We start from the raw sequence: 26,308 nt of genomic DNA on the forward strand, positions 1-26,308 counted from the left end.
ACTGGCACAGGGCCCCTCAAAGTACAGCGGTGTGTTTGCACGGCGGGGGCGCCTCCCACCAGCAGCGACACTTTTGCGTACTCTGAGGGGCCCTGTGCCAGTGACGTCGCCAACGAGTATGCCCCCCCCACCTGATGAAGGAACCTGCACTTTCATCTGCACCTTCCTCTTTGTCCCTGTGTAAGGTGGTATAACATGCGGGAAGGGGAACCTTACTTTCAGCAGGGTCAGATTCTGGCTGTGTAGAGTGCAAGGGGAATGTAGTGGTCTGGGTCAATGTACCAGCAGACTCATCTAGCAGTGGCTGGGCAATGGGCAGGATGAGGAGGAAACAGATATAGGGCCAAATAATAAAGTAGGCTAAATGCAGTTCAAAATTGGTAACAGGACTAAACAGGCGGCACTGCTTTGTTCAGTGGAGTAGCAAACCCAAGAGCAGCAGACACTGTTTTAAGGGCCCAACCACACTAGTAGGCCAAATGCAGTTTAATATCTGATACTATAGGCCGAAAGCCAGAAGGTAGAAGCTCAGCTGTATTCAGTTGAGGGCAACACCAGGGAGGGGCAGACACCGTTAGTAGGCCCTAACCACCAATTTTTAAAAACACAGCAGTTAATCAGAGCCAGAAGGTAGAAGCTCAGCTTTATTCAGTTGAGGACAACACCAGGCAGGGGCAGACACCGTTAGTAGGCCGGAACCACCAATTTTTTTTAAAAACAGCAGTTAATCGGAGCCAGAAGGTAGAAGCTCAGCTTTATTCAGTTGAGGACAACACCAGGCAGGGGCAGACACCGTTAGTAGGCCGGAACCAACAATTTTTTTAAAAACAGCAGTTAATCAGAGCCAGGAGGTAGAAGCTCAGCTTTATTCAGTTGAGGACAACACCAGGCAGGGGCAGACACCGTTAGTAGGCCGGAACCACCAATTTTTTTAAAAACAGCAGTTAATCAGAGCCAGAAGGTAGAAGCTCAGATTTATTCATTTGAGGACAACTTGAATTAGGGACTGCAGACAGACTTACCAGGCTGTCCCCTGTGTGGACCATGCATCCAATACATTAACCCATTGCGCCACAAAGGACACGTAACCTTCCGTGGCCATGCCTTCCGCTCCATGTGTCTGTTGTCAGGTGTACCTTTGGACTCACAGATTGACAGAATGAAAGGACAATGTGGTCTTTAACATGCTGGTGGAGGGGTGGGATGGCTTTTCTCGCAAAAGAATTGTCAACTGGGTAGCTCATAGCGTGGTACAGCGTAGTCCATCATGGCTTTATTAATATTAAGTAAAATAAAAAAATAGGCTCTATGCACTGTAAAATAGGTTCCAGGGGTACACGGGCAGCAGTGGTCAGGTGAGTGGAGGCCTAGTGGAAGGAGGGACCGCAGACAGGCTTCCAAGGCCTAACATACTAAAATGGGCTGGCTGTAGGCACTGTAAAATAGGTTCCAGGGGTACACGGGCAGCAGTGCTCAGGTGAGTGGAGGCCTAGTGGAAGGAGGGACCGCAGACAGGCTTCCAAGGCCTAACATACTAAAATGGTCGGGCTGTAGGCACTTTATAATTGGTTCCAGGGGTACACGGGCAGCAGTGGTCTGGTCAACGGAGGCCGATTGTAATGAGTGTCTGCCAGTTAGTAGTCCAAAACAACAAATAAATGTGAATGTCTCGCATTAAAACAAAACAAAAACACTAAAGGGTGCAATCATTAGGTTCAGGGGTGGTATCCTCTGCGTTGTTTCAGACCTCCTAATTTAGCGCAAAGTATTTACTGTGGGAAATAGAGGACACTGCCCCTGACTATGTTAAGTACCATCATACATGTCAACACAATGGTATTGTCAGTGGCAGGTATGGAAGGATGTCAGCGCATAGACTAAACATTGGTGGAAGTGTGAGAGATAACTGTGGAAGTGGTAGACCAATGTTTGACCTGGGGGTGGGTGAACTCTCTTGTGGCCGGCGGTACAGGCCCAGGGCCCCTCATGTTACAACAGTGTGTCTGACGTTGGGTGCGCACCACCACCGCCAGAGACACTTTATTGTACTATGAGGGACCCAGTAGCAATGCCGTCGACCAAAAGCGAGCACACCCACCTCTTCAGACAAACAGCAGTCTCACGGGTGCTTGCGCCAAGTCGCGATACCACGGCCCCGTGTGGGGAGTTTGGCCATTTAGGAAGGTGTAAACATGTCGTATGCTGGACAATCAGCTGCAGCAAATTAGACATTAGAAAAGTAATTCACAGTAGTCCACAGGCAACAGCTTTTCATAGGAAAGCTAGGTGTCGGCCGGGCAAGGTGGGGCAAAAGATTTCGAAATCCAGTTGTGGTTCATTTTAATGAATGTTAGATCATCAACATTTTGGGTAGCCAGACGAGTCCTTTTTTCGGTTAATATTGAACCTGCAGCACTGAATACTCTTTCTGATAGGACACTTGCTGCCGGGCAAGCAAGCTCCTGCAATGCATATTCTGCCAATTCTGGCCAGGTGTCTAATTTAGATGCCCAGTAATCAAATGGGAATGACGGTTGAGGGAGAACATGGATAAGGGATGAATAATAGTTAGTAACCATACTGGACAAATGTTGTCTCCTGTCACTTTCAATTGATGCAGCAGTACCTGTCCTGTCTGCGGTCATAGCAAAATCACTCCACAACCTGGTCAGAAAACCCCTCTGTCCAACGCCACTTCTGATCTGTGCACCCCTAACACTCCTAGTCTGCTGCCCCCTGGAGCTCGTGTGAGAACGATCACGTGCGCTGTGTGCTGGGAATGCCTGAAGCAAACGGTCAACAAGAGTTGATTGTTTGGTTGCTAATATTAGTTCCAAGTTCTCATGTGGCATAATATTTTGCAATTTGCCTTTATAGCGTGGATCAAGGAGGCAGGCCAACCAGTAATCGTCATCGTTCATCATTTTCGTAATGCGTGTGTCCCTTTTTAGGATACGTAAGGCATAATCCGCCATGTGGGCCAAAGTTCCAGTTGTCAAATCTACGGTTGTGATTGGTTGAGGGGCAGTTTCAGGCAAATCTACGTCACTTGTGTCCCTCAAAAAACCAGAACCCGTCCTTGCCACGCAACCAATTTCCAGTGCCCCAGGGAAAGCTTCCGCATTAAAAATATACTCATCCCCATCATCCTCCTCGTCCTCCACCTCCTCTTCACCCGCTACCTCGTCCTGTACACTGCCCTGACCAGACAATGGCTGACTGTCATCAAGGCTTTCCTCTTCCTCTGGTGCAGACGCCTGATCCTTTATGTGCGTCAAACTTTGCATCAGCAGACACATTAGGGGGATGCTCATGCTTATTATGGCGTTGTCTGCACTAACCAGCCGTGTTCATTCCTCAAAACACTGAAGGACTTGACACATGTCTTGTATCTTTGACCACTGCACACCTGACAACTCCATGTCTGCCATCCTACTGCCTGCCCGTGTATGTGTATCCTCCCACAAAAACATAACAGCCCGCCTCTGTTGGCACAGTCTCTGAAGCATGTGCAGTGTTGAGTTCCACCTTGTTGCAACGTCTATAATTAGGCGATGCTGGGGAAGGTTCAAAGACCGCTGATAAGTCTGCATACGGCTGGAGTGTACAGGCGAACGTCGGATATGTGAGCAAAGTCCACGCACTTTGAGGAGCAGGTCGGAGAACCCAGGATAAGTTTTCAATAAGCACTGCACCACCAGGTTTAAGGTGTGAGCCAGGCAAGGAATGTGTTTCAGTTGGGAAAGTGAGATGGCAGCCATGAAATTCCTTCCGTTATCACTCACTACCTTGCCTGCCTCAAGATCTACTGTGCCCAACCACGACTGCGTTTCTTGTTGCTAGAACTCGGACAGAACTTCCGCGGTGTGTCTGTTGTCGCCCAAACACTTCATAGCCAATACAGCCTGCTGACGCTTGCCAGTAGCTGGCCCATAATGGGACAACTGGTGTGCAACAGTGTCATCTGCCGATGGAGTGGTTGGCCGACTGCGGTCTGTGGAAGAGCTGTAGCTTCTGCAGGAGATCGAGGAGGAGGAGGAGGGGGTGCGAACGCCTACAGCCAACTGTTTCCTAGACCGTGGGCTAGGCACAACTGTCCCGAAATTGATGTCCCCTGTGGACCCTGCATCCACCACATTCACCCAGTGTGCCGTGATGGACACATAACGTCCCTGGCCATGCCTACTGGTCCATGCATCTGTAGTCAGGTGCACCTTTGTACTTACAGATTGCCTGAGTGCATGGATGATGCGCTGTTTAACATGCTGGTGCAGGGCTGGGATGGCTTTTCTGGAAAAAAAGTGTCGACTGGGTAGCTCGTATCGTGGTTCAGCGTACTCCATCAGGGCTTTGAAAGCTTCGCTTTCAACTAACCGGTAGGGCATCATCTCTAACGAGATTAGTCTAGCTATGTGGGCGTTAAAACCCTGTGTACGCGGATGCGAGGATAAGTACTTCCTTTTTCTAACCAGAGTCTCATGTAGGGTGAGCTGGACTGGAGAGATGGAGATCGTGGAACTTTCGGGTGTGCCGGTGGACATGGCAGACTGAGAGACGGTTGGAGACGGTATTGTTTCCGCCGGTGCCCTAGATGCAATATTTCCTCCTACAAAACTGGTGATTCCCTGACCCTGACTGCTTTTGGCTGGCAAAGAAACCTGCACAGATACTGCCGGTGGTGCGGAAAATGGTGGCCTTACAATGATGGAAGGGATGTTGCATTGCTGACTAGCTTCATTGGCCGAGGGTGCTATAACCTTAAGGGACGTTTGGTAGTTACTCCAGGCTTGAAAATGCATGGTGGTTAAGTGTCTATGCATGCAACTAGTATTGAGACTTTTCAGATTCTGACCTCTGCTTAAGCTAGTTGAACATTTTTGACAGATGACTTTGCGCTGATCAATTGGATGTTGTTTAAAAAAATGCCAGACTGCACTCTTCTTAGCATCGGATCCCTTTTCAGGGATTGCAGACTGAGCTTTAACCGGATGGCCACGCTGTCCTCCAACAGGTTTTGGCTTTGACACGCGTTTTGGCCCAGATACGGGACCGGCAGATGGAACCTGTTGCGATGTTGATGCCTGCTGCGGCCCCTCCTCCACCTCCGCTTCTGAACTACTGCCGCCTGCACCCTGTTCCCCCAATGGCTGCCAATCGGGGTCAACAACTGGGTCATCTATTACCTCCTCTTCGAGCTCGTGTGCAACTTCGTCCGTGTCACTGTGTCGGTCGGTGGTATAGCGTTCGTGGCGGGGCAACATAGTCTCATCAGGGTCTGATTGTGGATCAGGCTTTCTATGGCCCACTGAGTGAGAGATGGCACACGCAGGAGTCAGGAGTGGCACACAAGCCCTGACTGAGGCCAATATTTTTCTCCCACTGATTGATGTAGTGATTTTTTTTCAGGTAGATTTTAGAACCCAAATCAAGCAAAAAAATTAATAGGCTTTCTATGGCCCACTGAGTGACAGATGGCACACACAGAGTCAGGAGTGGCACACAAGCCCTGACTGAGGCCAATATTTTTCTCCCACTGATTGATGTAGTGATTTTTTTTCAGGTAGATTTTAGAACCCAAATCAAGCAAAAAAATAAATAGGCTTTCTATGGCCCACTGAGTTACAGATGGCACACACAGGAGTCAGGAGTGGCACACAAGCAGAAAGGGCAATATTAATCTCCCACTGTTTGAATTTTTTTTTTTTTCAGGGAGACTTTAGAAACCAAATAATAATAAAAAAAGTCTTTCTATGGCCCACTGAGTGAGATATGGCACACACAGGAGTCAGGAGTGGCACACAAGCCCTGAGGCCAATATTTTTCTCCCACTGATTGATGTAGTGATTTTTTTTCAGGTAGATTTTAGAACCCGAATCAAGCAAAAAAAATTATATGCTTTCTATGGCCCACTGAGTGAGAGATGGCACACACAGGAGTCAGGAGTGGCACACAAGCCCTGACTGAGGCCAATATTTTTCTCCCACTGATTGATGTAGTGATTTTTTTTCAGGTAGATTTTAGAACCCAAATCAAGCAAAAAAATTAATAGGCTTTCTATGGCCCACTGAGTGAGAGATGGCACACACAGGAGTCAGGAGTGGCACACAAGCCCTGACTGAGGCCAATATTTTTCTCCCACTGATTGATGTAGTGATTTTTTTTCAGGTAGATTTTAGAACCCAAATCAAGCAAAAAAATTAATAGGCTTTCTATGGCCCACTGAGTGAGAGATGGCACACACAGGAGTCAGGAGTGGCACACAAGCCCTGACTGAGGCCAATATTTTTCTCCCACTGATTGATGTAGTGATTTTTTTTCAGGTAGATTTTAGAACCCAAATCAAGCAAAAAAATTAATAGGCTTTCTATGGCCCACTGAGTGAGAGATGGCAAACACAGGAGTCAGGAGTGGCACACAAGCCCTGAGGCCAATATTTTTCTCCCACTGATTGATGTAGTGATTTTTTTTCAGGTAGATTTTAGAACTCAAATCAAGCAAAAAAAATAAATAGGCTTTCTATGGCCCACTGAGTGAGAGATGGCACACACAGGAGTCAGGAGTGGCACACAAGCAGAAAGGGCAATATTAATCTCCCACTGTTTGATTTTTTTTTTTTTTTCAGGGAGACTTTAGAAACCAAATAATAAAAAAAAGGCTTTCTATGGCCCACTGAGTGAGAGATGGCACACACAGGAGTCAGGAGTGGCACACAAGCCCTGACTGAGGCCAATATTTTTCTCCCACTGATTGATGTAGTGATTTTTTTTCAGGTAGATTTTAGAACCCAAATCAAGCAAAAAAATTAATAGGCTTTCTATGGCCCACTGAGTGAGAGATGGCACACACAGGAGTCAGGAGTGGCACACAAGCCCTGACTGAGGCCAATATTTTTCTCCCACTGATTGATGTAGTGATTTTTTTTCAGGTAGATTTTAGAACCCAAATCAAGCAAAAAAATTAATAGGCTTTCTATGGCCCACTGAGTGAGAGATGGCACACACAGGAGTCAGGAGTGGCACACAAGCCCTGACTGAGGCCAATATTTTTCTCCCACTGATTGATGTAGTGATTTTTTTTCAGGTAGATTTTAGAACCCAAATCAAGCAAAAAAATTAATAGGCTTTCTATGGCCCACTGAGTGAAAGATGGCACACACAGGAGTCAGGAGTGGCACACAAGCCCTGACTGAGGCCAATATTTTTCTCCCACTGATTGATGTAGTGATTTTTTTTCAGGTAGATTTTAGAACCCAAATCAAGCAAAAAAATTAATAGGCTTTCTATGGCCCACTGAGTGACAGATGGCACACACAGGAGTCAGGAGTGGCACACAAGCAGAAAGGGCAATATTAATCTCCCACTGTTTGAATTTTTTTTTTTTTTTCAGGGAGACTTTAGAAACCAAATAATAATAATAAAAAGGCTTTCTATGGCCCACTGAGTGAGAGATGGCACACACAGGAGTCAGGAGTGGCACACAAGCCCTGAGGCCAATATTTTTCTCCAACTGATTGATGTAGTGATTTTTTTTCAGGTAGATTTTAGATCCCAAAGCAAGCAAAAAAATTAATAGGCTTTCTATGGCCCACTGAGTGAGAGATGGCACACACAGGAGTCAGGAGTGGCACACAAGCCCTGACTGAGGCCAATATTTTTCTCCCACTGATTGATGTAGTGATTTTTTTTCAGGTAGATTTTAGAACCCAAATCAAGCAAAAAAATTAATAGGCTTTCTATGGCCCACTGAGTGAGAGATGGCACACACAGGAGTCAGGAGTGGCACACAAGCCCTGACTGAGGCCAATATTTTTCTCCCACTGATTGATGTAGTGATTTTTTTTCAGGTAGATTTTAGAACCCAAATCAAGCAAAAAAATTAATAGGCTTTCTATGGCCCACTGATTGAGAGATGGCACACACAGGAGTCAGGAGTGGCACACAAGCCCTGACTGAGGCCAATATTTTTCTCCCACTGATTGATGTAGTGATTTTTTTCAGGTAGATTTTAGAACCCAAATCAAGCAAAAAAATTAATAGGCTTTCTATGGCCCACTGAGTGAGAGATGGCACACACAGGAGTCAGGAGTGGCACACAAGCCCTGACTGAGGCCAATATTTTTCTCCCACTGATTGATGTAGTGATTTTTTTTCAGGTAGATTTTAGAACCCAAATCAAGCAAAAAAATTAATAGGCTTTCTATGGCCCACTGAGTGAGAGATGGCACACACAGGAGTCAGGAGTGGCACACAAGCCCTGACTGAGGCCAATATTTTTCTCCCACTGATTGATGTAGTAATTTCTTTTCAGGTAGATTTTAGAACCCAAATCAAGCAAAAAAATTAATAGACTTTCTATGGCCCACTGAGTGAGAGATGGCACACACAGGAGTCAGGAGTGGCACACAAGCAGAAAGGGCAATATTAATCTCCCACTGTTTGAATTTTTTTTTTTTTTCAGGGAGACTTTAGAAACCAAATAATAATAAAAAAAAGGCTTTCTATGGCCCACTGAGTGAGAGATGGCACACACAGGAGTCAGGAGTGGCACACAAGCCCTGAGGCCAATATTTTTCTCCAACTGATTGATGTAGTGATTTTTTTTCAGGTAGATCTTAGAACCCAAATCAAGCAAAAAAATTAATAGGCTTTCTATGGCCCACTGAGTGAGAGATGGCACACACAGGAGTCAGGAGTGGCACACAAGCCCTGACTGAGGCCAATATTTTTCTCCCACTGATTGATGTAGTGATTTTTTTTCAGGTAGATTTTAGAACCCAAATCAAGCAAAAAAATTAATAGGCTTTCTATGGCCCACTGATTGAGAGATGGCACACACAGGAGTCAGGAGTGGCACACAAGCCCTGACTGAGGCCAATATTTTTCTCCCACTGATTGATGTAGTGATTTTTTTTCAGGTAGATTTTAGAACCCAAATCAAGCAAAAAAATTAATAGGCTTTCTATGGCCCACTGAGTGAGAGATGGCACACACAGGAGTCAGGAGTGGCACACAAGCCCTGACTGAGGCCAATATTTTTCTCCCACTGATTGATGTAGTGATTTTTTTTCAGGTAGATTTTAGAACCCAAATCAAGCAAAAAAATTAATAGGCTTTCTATGGCCCACTGAGTGAGAGATGGCACACACAGGAGTCAGGAGTGGCACACAAGCCTTGACTGAGGCCAATATTTTTCTCCCACTGATTGATGTAGTAATTTTTTTTCAGGTAGATTTTAGAACCCAAATCAAGCAAAAAAATTAATAGACTTTCTATGGCCCACTGAGTGAGAGATGGCACACACAGGAGTCAGGAGTGGCACACAAGCAGAAAGGGCAATATTAATCTCCCACTGTTTGAATTTTTTTTTTTTTTCAGGGAGACTTTAGAAACCAAATAATAATAAAAAAAAGGCTTTCTATAGCCCACTGAGTGAGAGATGGCACACACAGGAGTCAGGAGTGGCACACAAGCCCTGAGGCCAATATTTTTCTCCAACTGATTGATGTAGTGATTTTTTTTCAGGTAGATCTTAGAACCCAAATCAAGCAAAAAAATTAATAGGCTTTCTATGGCCCACTGAGTGAGAGATGGCACACACAGGAGTCAGGAGTGGCACACAAGCCCTGACTGAGGCCAATATTTTTCTCCCACTGATTGATGTAGTGATTTTTTTTCAGGTAGATTTTAGAACCCAAATCAAGCAAAAAAATTAATAGGCTTTCTATGGCCCACTGAGTGAGAGATGGCACACACAGGAGTCAGGAGTGGCACACAAGCCCTGACTGAGGCCAATATTTTTCTCCCACTGATTGATGTAGTGATTTTTTTTCAGGTAGATTTTAGAACCCAAATCAAGCAAAAAAATTAATAGGCTTTCTATGGCCCACTGAGTGAGAGATGGCACACACAGGAGTCAGGAGTGGCACACAAGCCCTGACTGAGGCCAATATTTTTCTCCCACTGATTGATGTAGTGATTTTTTTTCAGGTAGATTTTAGAACCCAAATCAAGCAAAAAAATTAATAGGCTTTCTATGGCCCACTGATTGAGAGATGGCACACACAGGAGTCAGGAGTGACACACAAGCCCTGACTGAGGCCAATATTTTTCTCCCACTGATTGATGTAGTGATTTTTTTTCAGGTAGATTTTAGAACCCAAATCAAGCAAAAAAATTAATAGGCTTTCTATGGCCCACTGAGTGAGAGATGGCACACACAGGAGTCAGGAGTGGCACACAAGCCCTGACTGAGGCCAATATTTTTCTCCCACTGATTGATGTAGTGATTTTTTTTCAGGTAGATTTTAGAACCCAAATCAAGCAAAAAAATGAATAGGCTTTCTATGGCCCACTGAGTGAGAGATGGCACACACAGGAGTCAGGAGTGGCACACAAGCCCTGACTGAGGCCAATATTTTTCTCCCACTGATTGATGTAGTGATTTTTTTTCAGGTAGATTTTAGAACCAAAATCAAGCAAAAAAATAAATAGGCTTTCTATGGCCCACTGAGTGAGAGATGGCACACACAGGGATGGCACTCTAGCAGAAATGCCAATCTTAATCTCCCACAAAAAAAAAAAAAACAGGGACTGTCCTACAATTACTATCTCCCTGCAGTAATCTCAGCCAGGTATGGCAGGCAGCAATAAGGAGTGGACTGATGCACAAATTAAATAAAAAGTGTGGACAAACAAAAAAGATAGCTGTGCAGAAAGGAAGGAGCAAGAGGATTTGTGCTTTGAAAAAAGCAGTTGGTTTGCACAGCGTCGTACACACACAGGCACAGCAACGCAGCTATCAGGGTCAGGGAGCCTTCTAGGGCAGCCCAATGAGCGACAGCGCTGAGGAAAAAAAAACATAGCTTCCACTGTCCCTGCAAACAAAAGGTGGTGTTGGACAGTGGAAATCGCTACAGCACAAGCGGTTTGCAGCTTTATGTACCCTGCCTATCGCTATCCCTGCTTCTGAGGAAGCGGCAGCAACCTCTCCCTACACTCAGATCAGCAGCAGTAAGATGGCGGTCGGCGGGAACGCCCCTTTATAGCCCCTGTGACGCCGCAGAAAGCAAGCCAATCACTGCAATGCCCTTCTCTAGGATGGTGGGGACTGAGATCTATGTCATCACGCTGCCCACACTCTGCGTTCACCTTCATTGGCTGAGAAATGGCGCTTTTCGCGTCATTGAAACGCGACTTTGGCGCGAAAGTCGTGTACCGCATGGCCGACCCCGCACAGGGGTCGGATCGGGTTTCATGAAACCCGACTTTGCCAAAAGTCGGCGACTTTTGAAAATGAACGACCCGTTTCGCTCAACCCTAGTGCTGAACGCGCTCATTTTAAGCAAAGCAGGCTGCTGGTTGCCAGCGGTGATGTCCAGGGGCCTCAGGAGAGGTGAGTATATCAATATTTTTTATTTTAATTCTTTATTTTTTACACGGATATGGATCCCAGGGCCTGAAGGAGAGTTTCCTCTCCTTCAGACCCTGGGAACCATACACTGGGAACTTCCGATTCCGATTCCCGATACCACAAAAGTATCGGATCTCGGTATCGGAATTCCGATACCGCAAGTATCGGCCGATACCCGATACTTGCGGTATCGGAATGCTCAACACTACTTCCGATACTTGGTGTCCCAGTGACTTGTATTGGTATCGGGTATCGGTATCGGCGATATCCGATACTTTTCGGGTATCGGCCGATACTATCCGATACCGATACTTTCAAAAATCGGACGGTATCGCTCAACACTAAAATAAATACATTTTTTTAATTTTATTATTTTTCCCTAACTAAGTGGGTGATGAAGGGGGGTTTGATTTACTTTTATAGTGTTTTTTTATAGCGGATTTTTATGATTGGCAGCTGTCACACACTAAAAGACACTTTTTACAGCAAAATAGTTTTTGCGTCTCCTATAATTTTTCCATATTTTGGTCCACAGAGTCATGTGAGGTCTTGTTTTTTGCGGGACAAGTTGACGTTTTTATTGGTAATATTTTCGGACACATGACATTTTTTGATCGCTTTTTATTCTGATTTTTGTGAGGCAGAATGACCAAAAACCATCTAATCATGAATTTCTTTTGGGGGAGGCATTTATACCGTTCCACGTTTGGTAAAATTGATAAAGCAGTTTTATTCTTCGGGTCAGTACGATTACAGCGATATCTCATTTATATCTTTTTTTATGTTTTGGTGCTTTTATACGATAAAAGCTTTTTTATAGAAAAAATAATTATTTTTGCATCGCTTTATTCTGAGGACTATAACTTTTTTATTTTTTTGCTTATGATGCTATATGGCAGCTCGTTTTTTGCGGGACAAGATGGCATTTTCATCGGTACAATGGTTATTTATATCCGTCTTTTTGATCGCATGTTATTCCACTTTTTGTTCGGCGGTATGATAATAAACTGTTGTTTTTTGCCTCGTTTTTTTTTTTTTCTTTCTTACAGTGTTCACTGAAGGGGTTAACTAGTGGGACAGTTTTATAGGTTGGGTAGTTACGGATGCGGCAATACTAAATATGTGTACTCTTATTGTTTTTTTATTATTATTTAGATAAAGAAATGTATTTATGGAAATAATATATATATTTTTTTTTTTTCTTTATTTAGGAATTTTTTATTTTTTTTTAGACATGTGGAATTTTTTTTTTTTACTTCTTTACTTTGTCCCAGGGGGGGACATCACAGATCGCTGATCTGACAGTTTGCACAGCACTCTGTCAGATCAGCGATCTGACTTACAGCGCTGCAGGCTTACCAGCGCCTGCTCTGGACCCGGAAGTAGTCCCTGCAGGACCCGGATGCAGCCCCGCGGCCATTTTGGATCCAGGGCCTGCAGGGATAGGAGGTAAGAGACGCTCGGAGCAACGCGATCACATCGCGTTGCTCCGGGGGTCTCAGGGAAGCCCGCAGGGAGCCCCCTCCCTGCGCGATGCTTCCCTATACCGCCAGAACACTGCCATCATGTTTGATCGCAGTGTGCCTGGGGTTAATGTGCTGGGGGCGGTCCGTGACTGCTCCTGGCACATAGTGCCGGATGTCAGCTGCGATAGTCAGCTGACACCCGGCTGCGATCGGCCGCGCTCTCCCCGTGAGCGCGGCCGATCGCATATGACATACTATCCCGTCAGTGGGAATTAAGGCCCACCCCACCTCGACGGGATAGTACGTCATATGGGATTAACCCCTTCATGACCCAGCCTATTTTGACCTTAATGACCTGTCCATTTTTTGCAATTCTGACCAGTGTCCCTTTATGAGGTAATAACTCAGGAACGCTTCAATGGATCCTAGCGATTCTGAGATTGTTTTTTCGTGACATATTGGGCTTCATGTTAGTGGTAAATTTAGGTCGATAATTTCTGAGTTTATTTGTGAAAAAAACGGAAATTTGGCGAAAATTTTGAAAATTTCTCAATTTTCACATTTTGAATTTTTCTTCTGTTAAACCAGAGAGTTATGTGACCCAAAATAGTTAATAAATAACATTTCCCACATGTCTACTTTACATCAGCACAATTTTGGAAACAATTTTTTTTTTTGCTAGGAAGTTATAAGGGTTAAAATTTGACCAGTGATTTCTCATTTTTACAACAAAATTTACAAAACCATTTTTTTTAGGGACCACCTCACATTTGAAGTCAGTTTGAGGGTTCTATATGGCAGAAAATACCCAAAAGTGACACCATTCTAAAAACTGCACCCCTCAAGGTGCTCAAAACCACATTCAAGAAGTTTATTAACCCTTCAGGTGTTTCACAGCAGCAGAAGCAACATGGAAGGAAAAAATTAACATTTAACTTTTTAGTCACAAAAATTATCTTTTAGCAACAATTTTGTTATTTTTCCAAGGGTAAAAGGAGAAACTGGACCACGAACGTTGTTGTGCAATTTGTCCTGAGTACGCTGATACCTGATATGTGTGGGTAATGTTTGGGCGCACGGCAGGGCTCGGAAGGGAAGGAGCGCCATTTGACTTTTTGAATGAAAAATTTGCTCCAATCTTTAGCGGACACCATGTCGCGTGTGCCTAAACATTGGAGCTCCCCCACAAGTGACCCCATTTTGGAAACTAGACCCCCCAAGGAACTTATCTAGAAGCATCGTAAGCACTTTAAACCCTCAGGTGCTTCACAAATTAATCCGTAAAAATGAAAAAGTACTTTTTTTTCGCAAAAAAATTATTTTAGCCTCAATTTTTTTCATTTTCACATGGGCAACAGGATAAAATGGATCCTAAAATTTGTTGCACAATTTCTCCTGAGTACACCGATACCTCACATGTGGGGTAAACCACTGTTTGGGCACATGGTAAGGCTCGGAAGGGAAGGAGCGCCATTTGACTTTTTGAATGAAAAATTATCTCCATCGCTAGCGGACACCATGTCAGGTTTGGAGAGCCCCTGTGTGCCTAAACATTGGAGCTCCCCCACAAGTGACCCCATTTTGGAAACTAGACCCCCCAAGGAACTTATGCAGAAGCATCGTGAGCACTTTAAACCCTCAGGTGCTTCACAAATTGATCCATAAAAATTAAAAAGTACTTTTTTTTCACACAAAATTTCATTTAGCCTCAATTTTTTCATTTTCACATGGGCAACAGGATAAAATGGATCCTAAAATTTGTTGTGCAATTTCTCCTGAGTACGTCGATACCTCATATGTTGGGGTAAACCACTGTTTGGGTGCACGGCAAGGCTCGGAAGGGAAGGCGCGCCATTTGACTTTTTGAATGGAAAATTAGCTCCAATCGTTAGCGGACACCATGTCACATTTGGAGAGCCCCTGTGTGCCTAAACATTGGAGCTCCCCTACAAGTGACCCCATTTTGGAAACTAGACCCCCCAAGGAACTTATCTAGATGCATAGTAGGCACTTAAAACCCCCAAGTGCTTCACAGAAGTTTATAACGCAGAGCCATGAAAATAAAAAAATATTTTTCTTTCCTCAAAAATGATTTTTAGCCCGGAATTTTTTATTTTCCCAAGGGTAATAGGAGAAATTGGACCCCAAATGTTGTTGTCCAGTTTGTCTTGAGTACGATGATACCCCAAATGTGGGGGTAAACCACTGTTTGCGTGCACGGCAGGGCTCGGAAGGGAAGGCACACCATTTGGCTTTTTGAATGGAAAATTAGCTTCAATCATTAGCGGACACCATGTAGCGTTTGGAGAGCCCCTGTGTGCCTAAACATTGAAGAACCCGCACAATTGACCCCATTTTGGAAACTAGACCTCCCATGGAACTAATCTAGATGTTTGGTGAGCACTTTCAACCCCCAAGTGCTTCACAAAAGTTTATAACGCAGAGCCATGAAAATAAAAAATAATTTTTCTTTTCTCAAAAATGATTTTTTAGCCCACAATTTTTTATTTTCCCAAGGGTAACAGGAGAAATTGGACCCCAAAATGTGTTGTCCAGTTTCTCCTGAGAACGCTGATACCCCATATGTGGTGGTAAACCACTGTTTTGGCACACGTCGGGGTTCGGAAGGGAAGTAGTGACGTTTTGAAATGCAGACTTTGATGGAATGCTCTGCGGGCGTCACATTGCGTTTGCAGAGCCCCTGATGTGCCTAAACAGTAGGAACTCCCCACAAGTGACCCCACTTTGGAAACTAGACCCCCTAGGGAACTTATCTAGATGTGTGGTGAGCACTTTGAACCCCCAAGTGCTTCACAGAAGTTTATAACGTAGAGCCGTGAAAATAATAAATGTGTTTTCTTTCCTCAAAAATATTTTTTTAGCCCAGAATTTTTTAATTTTCCCAAGGGTAACAGGAGAAATTTGACACTAAAAGTTGTTGTCCAGTTTCTCCTGAGTACGCTGATACCCCATATGTGGGGGTAAACCACTGTTTGGGCACATGCCGGGGCTCGGAAGGGAAGTAGTGATGATTTGGAATGCAGACTTTGATGGAATGGTCTGCGGGCATCATGTTACGTTTGCAGAGCCCCTGATGTGCCTAAACAGTAGAAACACCCCACAAGTGACCCCATTTTGGAAACTAGACCCCCGAAGGAACTTATCTAGTTGTGTGGTGAGCACGTTCAACCCCCAAGTGCTTCACAGAAGTTTACAACGCAGAGCCGTGAAAATAAAAAATCATTTTTCTTTCCTCAAAAAAGATGTTTTAGCAAGCAATTTTTTATTTTCACAAGGGTAACAGGAGAAATTGGACCCCAATATTTGTTGCCCAGTTTGTTGTGAGTATGCTGATACCCCATATGTGGGGGTAAACCACTGATTGGGCGCACGTCAGGGCTCGGAAGGGAAGTAGTGACATTTGAAATGCAGACTTTGATGGAATGGTCTGTGTCATGATCTCCATGGCCAGAGAACTAGCATAAGCCTCAATAGGAACAAGCTCTTGGAAGATGTAACTATACTGACCATGAACTAAACCTACCGCATCATCTAGAAGTAGCCAGGTAGCATGTCCTACTTTTTATCCCTATATGCCCAGCGCCGGCCGGAGAACTAAATAATGCTAGCAGAGGGAAATATAAGACCTGACTCACCTCTAGAGAAATGCCCAAAAAGGAGACAGAGGCCCCCCACATATATTGGCGGTGATATGAGATGAAACAACAAACGCAGCAGGAAAATAGTTTTAGCAAATTTGAGGTCCGCTTTCTAGATAGCAGAAGACAGAAAGCATACTTTCATGGTCAGTAGAAAACCCTAACAAAACACATCCAGAAATTACTTTAGAACTCTGGCATTAACTCATAATACCAGAGTGGCAATTCCTGATCAACAAGAGCTTTCCAGACACAGTAACGAAACTGCAGCTGTGAACTGGAACCAAAATACAAAAACAAAACATGGACGAATGTCCAACTTATCTAGTAGATGTCTGGGAGCAGGAACAAGCACAGAGAGGCTTCTGATAACATTGTTGACCGGCAAGCATCTAACAGAGAAGCCAGGTTATATAGCGACACCCAGATCTAATCAGAACAGGTGAACAGGGAAGATGATGTCACAAGTTCAATTCCACCAGTAGCCACCGGGGGAGCCCAGAATCCAAATTCACAACAGTACCCCCCCCTCAAGGAGGGGGCACCGAACCCTCACCAGAACCACCAGGGCGATCAGGATGGGCCCTATGAAAGGCACGAACCAGATCAGAGGCATGAACATCAGATGCAGTGACCCAAGAATTATCCTCCTGGCCGTATCCCTTCCACTTGACCAGATACTGGAGTCTCCGTCTGGAAACACGGGAGTCTAGGATTTTTTCCACAACGTACTCCAACTCACCCTCAACCAACACCGGAGCAGGAGGCTCAACGGAAGGCACAACCGGTGCCTCATACCTGCGCAATAACGACCGATGAAAAACGTTATGAATAGAAAAGGATGCAGGGAGGTCCAAACGGAAGGAAACAGGGTTAAGAATCTCCAATATTTTATACGGACCGATGAACCGAGGCTTAAACTTAGGAGATGAGACCCTCATAGGGACAAAACGAGAAGACAACCACACCAAATCTCCAACACAAAGCCGAGGACCAACACGACGGTGACGGTTGGCAAAAAGCTGAGTCTTCTCCTGGGACAACTTTAAATTGTCCATCACCTGCCCCCAGATATGATGCAATCTCTCCACCACCGCATCCACTCCAGGACAATCCGAGGATTCCATCTGACCGGAGGAAAATCGAGGGTGGAACCCCGAATTACAGAAAAACGGGGACACCAAAGTGGCAGAGCTGGCCCGATTATTGAGGGCGAACTCCGCCAATGGCAAAAAAGCAACCCAATCATCCTGGTCAGCAGACACAAAACACCTCAGATATGTCTCCAGGGTCTGATTAGTCCGCTCGGTCTGGCCATTAGTCTGAGGGTGAAAAGCAGACGAAAAAGACAAATCTATGCCCATCCTAGCACAGAATGCCCGCCAAAATCTAGACACAAATTGGGTTCCTCTGTCAGAAACGATATTCTCAGGAATACCATGCAAACGAACAACATTTTGAAAAAACAGGGGCACCAACTCGGAAGAAGAAGGCAATTTGGGCAGGGGAACCAAATGGACCATCTTAGAAAAACGGTCACACACCACCCAGATGACAGACATCTTCTGAGAAACAGGCAGATCTGAAATAAAATCCATCGAGATGTGTGTCCAAGGCCTCTTAGGAATAGGCAAGGGCAACAATAATCCACTAGCCCGAGAACAACAAGGCTTGGCCCGAGCACAAACGTCACAAGACTGCACAAAGCCTCGCACATCTCGTGACAGGGAAGGCCACCAGAAGGATCTTGCCACCAAATCCCTGGTACCAAAAATTCCAGGATGACCTGCCAATGCAGAAGAATGTACCTCAGAGATGACTCTACTGGTCCAATCATCAGGAACAAACAACCTATCAGGCGGACAACGATCCGGTCTATCCGCCTGAAACTCCTGCAAGGCCCGCCGCAGGTCTGGAGAAACGGCTGACAGGATAACTCCCTCCTTAAGAATACCTGTGGGGTCAGAGTTGCCGGGTGAATCAGGCTCAAAACTCCTAGAAAGGGCATCCGCCTTAACATTCTTAGAACCCGGTAGGTACGATACCACAAAATTAAACCGAGAGAAAAATAATGACCAGCGCGCCTGTCTAGGATTCAGGCGCCTGGCGGTCTCAAGATAGATCAAATTTTTGTGGTCAGTCAATACCACCACCTGATGTCTGGCCCCCTCGAGCCAATGGCGCCACTCCTCAAACGCCCACTTCATGGCCAAAAGCTCCCGATTCCCAACATCATAATTCCGCTCAGCGGGCGAAAATTTACGGGAAAAGAAGGCACAAGGCCTCATCACGGCGCAGTCAGAACTTTTCTGCGACAACACTGCCCCAGCCCCGATCTCAGAAGCGTCGACCTCAACCTGAAAAGGAAGAGTCACATCAGGCTGACGCAACACAGGGGCAGAAGAAAAACGGCGCTTAAGCTCCTGAAAGGCCTCCACAGCATCAGGGGACCAATTAGCAACATCAGCACCCTGTCTAGTCAAATCGGTCAATGGCTTAACGACATCCGAAAAACCAGAAATAAATCGACGATAAAAGTTGGCAAAGCCCAAAAATTTCTGAAGACTTTTAAGAGAAGAGGGCTGCGTCCAATCACAAATAGCTTGAACCTTGACAGGATCCATCTCAATGGAAGAGGGAGAAAAAATATATCCCAAAAAGGAAATTCTCTGAACCCCAAAAACGCACTTAGAACCCTTGACACACAGAGAATTAGACCGCAAAACCTGAAAAACCCTCTTAACTTGCCGGACATGAGAGTCCCAATCATCCGAAAAAATCAGAATATCATCCAGATACACTATCATAAATTTATCCAAAAAATCGCGGAAAATATCATGCATAAAGGACTGGAAGACTGAAGGGGCATTAGAAAGACCAAAAGGCATCACCAAATACTCAAAGTGGCCCTCGGACGTATTAAATGCGGTTTTCCACTCATCCCCCTGCCTGATCCGCACCAAATTATACGCCCCACGGAGATCAATCTTAGAGAACCACTTGGCCCCCTTTATGCGAGCAAACAAATCAGTCAGCAACGGCAATGGGTATTGATATTTAACCGTGATTTTATTCAAAAGCCGATAATCAATACATGGTCTCAAAGAGCCGTCTTTTTTTGACACAAAGAAAAAACCGGCTCCTAAGGGAGATGACGATGGACGAATATGTCCCTTTTCCAAGGACTCCTTTATATATTCTCGCATAGCAGTATGTTCAGGCACAGACAGATTAAATAAACGACCCTTTGGGTATTTACTACCCGGAATTAAATCTATAGCACAATCGCACTCACGGTGCGGAGGTAGTGAACCCAGCTTGGGTTCTTCAAAGACGTCACGATAATCAGACAGGAACTCAGGGATTTCAGAGGGAATAGATGATGAAATGGACACCAAAGGTACGTCCCCATGAGTCCCCTTACATCCCCAGCTCAACACAGACATAGCTCTCCAGTCAAGGACTGGGTTGTGAGACTGCAGCCATGGCAATCCCAGCACCAAATCATCATGTAGATTATACAGCACCAGAAAACGAATAGTCTCCTGGTGATCCGGATTAATACACATAGTCACTTGTGTCCAGTATTGTGGTTTATTATTAGCCAATGGGGTGGAGTCAATCCCCTTCAGAGGAATAAGAGTCTCCAAAGGCTCTAAATCATACCCACAACGATTGGCAAAGGACCAATCCATAAGACTCAAAGCGGCGCCAGAGTCGATATAGGCGTCCGTGGTAATGGATGACAAAGAGCAAATCAGGGTCACAGACAAAATAAATTTAGACTGTAAAGTGCCAATGGGAACGGATTTATCAAGCTTTTTAGTACGCTTAAAGCATGCTGATATAACATGAGTAGAATCCCCACAATAGAAACACAACCCATTTTTCCGTCTAAAATTCTGCCGCTCGCTTCTGGACAGAATTCTATCACACTGCATGTTTTCTGGCGTCTTCTCAGTGGACACCGCCAGATGGTGCACTGGTTTGCGCTCCCGCAGACGCCTATCGATCTGAATGGCCATTGTCATGGACTCATTCAGACTTGCAGGCACAGGGAACCCCACCATAACATCCTTAATGGCATCAGAAAGACCCTCTCTGAAAGTAGCCGCCAAGGCACACTCATTCCACTGAGTAAGCACAGACCATTTACGGAATTTTTGGCAGTAAATTTCAGCTTCATCTTGCCCCTGCGATAGGGACATCAAAGTTTTTTCTGCCTGAAGTTCCAAATGAGGTTCCTCATACAGCAAGCCCAAGGCCAGAAAAAACGCATCCACATTGCGCAACGCAGGATCCCCTGGTGCCAATGCAAAAGCCCAATCTTGAGGGTCGCCGCGGAGCAAGGAAATCACAATCCCAACCTGCTGTGCAGGGTCTCCAGCAGAACGAGATTTCAGGGACAAAAATAACTTACAATTATTTCTAAAATTCTGAAAGCTAGATCTATTCCCTGAGAAGAATTCCGGTAAAGGAATTCTCGGCTCTGATACCGGAGCATGAACAACAAAATCCTGCAAACTTTGTACTTTCGTGGCGAGATTATTCAAACCTGCAGCTACACTCTGCAGATCCATTATAGACAGGTGAACATAGAGCCATTCAAAGATTAGAAGGAGAGAGAAAAAAAAGAAAGACTGCAGCATAGACAGACTGGCAAGTGATCCAATTAAGAGCACACTAACTACTAGAGAAAAAAAAAAAAAAAAAAAATTTTCAGCAGACTTCTTATTTCTCTCCTTTCTCAGCCAAGGATTTTAACCCTTTAGTGGGCCGGTCAAACTGTCATGATCTCCATGGCCAGAGAACTAGCATAAGCCTCAATAGGAACAAGCTCTTGGAAGATGTAACTATACTGACCATGAACTAAACCTACCGCATCATCTAGAAGTAGCCAGGTAGCATGTCCTACTTTTTATCCCTATATGCCCAGCGCCGGCCGGAGAACTAAATAATGCTAGCAGAGGGAAATATAAGACCTGACTCACCTCTAGAGAAATGCCCAAAAAGGAGACAGAGGCCCCCCACATATATTGGCGGTGATATGAGATGAAACAACAAACGCAGCAGGAAAATAGTTTTAGCAAATTTGAGGTCCGCTTTCTAGATAGCAGAAGACAGAAAGCATACTTTCATGGTCAGTAGAAAACCCTAACAAAACACATCCAGAAATTACTTTAGAACTCTGGCATTAACTCATAATACCAGAGTGGCAATTCCTGATCAACAAGAGCTTTCCAGACACAGTAACGAAACTGCAGCTGTGAACTGGAACCAAAATACAAAAACAAAACATGGACGAATGTCCAACTTATCTAGTAGATGTCTGGGAGCAGGAACAAGCACAGAGAGGCTTCTGATAACATTGTTGACCGGCAAGCATCTAACAGAGAAGCCAGGTTATATAGCGACACCCAGATCTAATCAGAACAGGTGAACAGGGAAGATGATGTCACAAGTTCAATTCCACCAGTAGCCACCGGGGGAGCCCAGAATCCAAATTCACAACAGGTCTGTGGGCGTCACGTTGCATTTGCAGAGCCCCTGATGTGCCTAAACAGTAGAAATACCCCACAAGTGACCCCATTTTGGAAACTAGACCCCCCAAGGAACTTATCTAGATGTGAGGTGAGCACTTTCAAACCCCAAGTGCTTCACAGAAGTTTATAATGCAGAGCCGTGAAAATAAAAAATAATTGTTCTTTCCTCAAAAATTATGTTTTAGCAAGTCATTTTTTATTTTCACAAGGGTAACAGGAGAAATTGGACCCCAATAGTTGTTGCCCAGTTTGTCCTGAGTACGCTTGTACCCCATATGTGGGGGTAAACTACTGTTTGGGCGCACGTCGGGGCTTGGAAGGGAGGCAGCACCATTTGACTTTTTGAATGCAAGATTGGCTGGAATCAATGGTGGCGCCATGTTGCGTTTGGAGACCCCTGATGTGCCTAAACAGTGGAAACCCCTCAATTCTAACTTCAACTCTAACCCCAACACACCCCTAACCCTAATCCCAACTGTAGCCATAAACCTAATCACAACCCTAACCCCAACACACCCCTAGCCACAACCCTAACCCCAACACACCCGTAACCCTAATCCCAACCCTAACCCTAATCCTAACCCTATTCCCAACCCTTACCCTAATCCCAACCCTAACCACAACTGTAACCCCAACACACCCCTAACCTTATCCGTAACCCTAACCACAAGCCTAATCTTAACCCTATTTCCAACCCTAGCCCTAATTCCAACCCTAAATCTAATTCCAACCCTAATCCTAAGGCTATGTGCCCACGTTGCGGATTCGTGTGAGATTTTTCCGCACCATTTTTGAAAAATCCGCAGGTAAAAGGCACTGCGTTTTACCTGTGGATTTACAGCGGATTTCCAGTGTTTTATTGTGCGGATTTCACCTGCGGATTCCTATTGAGGAACAGGTGTAAAACGCTGCGGAATCCGCACAAAATTGACATGCTGTGGAAAATACAACACAGCGTTTCCGCACGGTATTTTCCGCACCATGGGCACAGCGGATTTGGTTTTCCATAGGTGTACATGGTACTGTAAACCTGATGGAAAACTGCTACGAATTCGCGGCGGCCGATCCGCTGCGGATCCGCTGCCAATCCGCTGCGGATTCGTGGCCAATCCGCTGCAGATCCGCAGCCAAATCCGCACTGTGTGCTCATGCCCTAACCCTAACCCTAACCCTACCCCTATCCCTAGTTCTAACCCTAACCCTAGTGGAAAAAGAAAAAAAAATATTTTCTTTTTTTTTATTATTGTCCCTACCTATGGGGGTGATAAAGGGGGGGGTCATTTACTATTTTTTTTATTTTGATCACTGTGATAGGTTATATCGCAGTGATCAAAATATACCTGGAACGAATCTGCCGGCCGGCAGATTCGGTGGGCGCACTGCGCATGCGCCCGCCATTTTGGAAGATGGCGGCCCCCATGGAGAAGACGGACGGACGCCCGGAGGCTCGGTAAGTATGAGGGGGGGGGATCTGAGCATGGGGGGTGGATCGGAGGACGGGGGGGTGGCATCGGAGCATGGGGGGAGCGGGCAGGAGGACAGGGGAGCGTGTTATGACCCCAATGGCGAGGGTCTCAGAGGAACGTGGAAGTCTGCAGAATACAAAAATCCAGCTCATAGGGCAGTGGTAGCTGGGTTGACCATATATCTACTCCTAACGCCAACACTAGAAGTAGCCGGGGATCATTCCTACGTTGATTCTAGATGACACGCTCCAGCCGGAGAATCTAGCTACCCCTAGTAGAGGAAAACAAAAGACCTTTCTTGCCTCCAGAGAAGGGGACCCCAAAGCTGGATAGAAGCCCCCCACAAATAATAACGGTGAGGTAAGAGGAAATGACAAACACAGAAATGAACCAGGTTTAGCACAGAGAGGCCCGCTTACTGATAGCAGAATAAAGAAAGGTAACTTATATGGTCAACAAAAACCCTATCAAAATCCACACTGGAAATTCAAGAACCCCCGAACCGTCTAACGGTCCGGGGGGAGAACACCAGACCCCTAGAGCTTCCAGCAAAGGTCAGGATATATATTTGGAACAAGCTGGACAAAAATACAAAACCAAAACAAAATAGCAAAAAGCAAAAAGCGGACTTAGCTGATATAACTGGAACCAGGATCAGTAGACAAGAGCACAGCAGACTAGCTCTGATAACTACGTTGCCAGGCATTGAACTGAAGGTCCAGGGAGCTTAAATAGCAACACCCTTAACTAACGACCCAGGTGCGGATAAAAGGAATGACAGAAAAACCAGAGTCAAAAAACTAGTAACCACTAGAGGGAGCAAAAAGTAAATTCACAACAGTACCCCCCCCTTAGTGAGGGGTCACCGAACCCTCACCATGACCACCAGGGCGATCAGGATGAGCGGCATGAAAGGCACGAACTAAATCGGCCGCATGAACATCAGAGGCGACCACCCAGGAATTATCCTCCTGACCATAGCCCTTCCACTTGACCAGGTACTGAAGCCTCCGCCTGGAGAGGCGAGAATCCAAGATCTTCTCCACCACGTACTCCAACTCGCCCTCAACCAACACCGGAGCAGGAGGCTCAGCAAAAGGAACTATAGGCACAATGTACCGCCGCAACAAGGACCTATGAAATACATTGTGAATAGCAAACGACACAGGAAGATCCAGACGAAAAGATACAGGATTAAGGATTTCCAATATCTTGTAAGGCCCAATAAAACGAGGTTTAAATTTGGGAGAGGAGACCTTCATAGGAACAAAGCGGGAAGAAAGCCATACCAAATCCCCAACGCGTAGTCGGGGACCCACACCGCGGCGGCGGTTGGCAAAGCGCTGAGCCCTCTCCTGTGACAACTTCAAGTTGTCCACCACATGATTCCAGATCCGCTGCAACCTATCCACCACAGAATCCACCCCAGGACAGTCAGAAGGCTCCACATAACCCGAAGAAAAGCGAGGATGGAAACCAGAGTTGCAGAAAAAAGGCGAAACCAAGGTGGCGGAACTAGCCCGATTATTAAGGGCAAACTCAGCCAACGGCAAGAATGTCACCCAATCGTCCTGATCAGCAGAGACAAAACACCTCAAATAAGCCTCCAAAGTCTGATTGGTTCGCTCCGTCTGTCCATTAGTCTGAGGATGGAAAGCAGACGAAAACGACAAATCAATGCCCATCCTACTACAAAAGGATCGCCAGAATCTGGAAACGAACTGGGATCCTCTGTCTGACACAATATTCTCAGGGATGCCGTGCAAACGAACCACGTTCTGGAAAAACACAGGAACCAGATCGGAAGAGGAAGGCAGCTTAGGCAAAGGAACCAAATGGACCATCTTTGAGAAGCGATCACATATCACCCAGATAACGGACATGCCCTGGGATAGCGGAAGATCAGAAATGAAATCCATGGAGATATGTGTCCAAGGTCTCTTCGGGACAGGCAAGGGCAAGAGCAAACCGCTGGCACGAGAACAGCAAGGCTTAGCTCGAGCACAAGTCCCACAGGACTGCACAAATGACCGCACATCCCTTGACAAGGAAGGCCACCAAAAGGACCTGGCCACCAGATCTCTGGTGCCAAAAATTCCCGGGTGACCTGCCAACACCGAGGAATGAACCTCGGAAATGACTCTGCTGGTCCACTTATCCGGGACAAACAGTCTGTCAGGTGGACAAGACTCAGGCCTATCAGCCTGAAATCTCTGCAACACACGTCGCAGATCCGGAGAAATAGCTGACAAGATAACTCCATCTTTAAGAATACCAACAGGATCAGCGACTCCAGGAGCATCAGGCACAAAGCTCCTAGAAAGAGCATCGGCCTTCACATTCTTTGAACCTGGTAAATACGAGACAACAAAATCAAAGTGGGAGAAAAACAATGACCAGCGGGCCTGTCTCGGATTAAGGCGTTTAGCAGACTCGAGATACATCAGATTTTTGTGATCAGTCAAGACCACCACACGATGCTTAGCACCCTCGAGCCAATGACGCCACTCCTCAAATGCCCATTTCATGGCCAACAACTCCCGATTGCCCACATCATAATTTCGCTCGGCAGGCGAAAACTTCCTAGAGAAAAAGGCACAAGGTTTCATAACAGAGCAACCAGGGCCTCTCTGCGACAAAACGGCCCCTGCTCCAATCTCTGAAGCATCCACCTCAACCTGAAAGGGAAGTGAGACATCGGGCTGGCACAAAACAGGCGCCGAAGTAAACCGGCGTTTCAACTCCTGGAAAGCCTCCACGGCAGC

Source organism: Ranitomeya variabilis, chromosome 5 (assembly GCF_051348905.1).
Source record: "Ranitomeya variabilis isolate aRanVar5 chromosome 5, aRanVar5.hap1, whole genome shotgun sequence".
NCBI classification, from domain to species: domain Eukaryota; kingdom Metazoa; phylum Chordata; class Amphibia; order Anura; family Dendrobatidae; genus Ranitomeya; species Ranitomeya variabilis.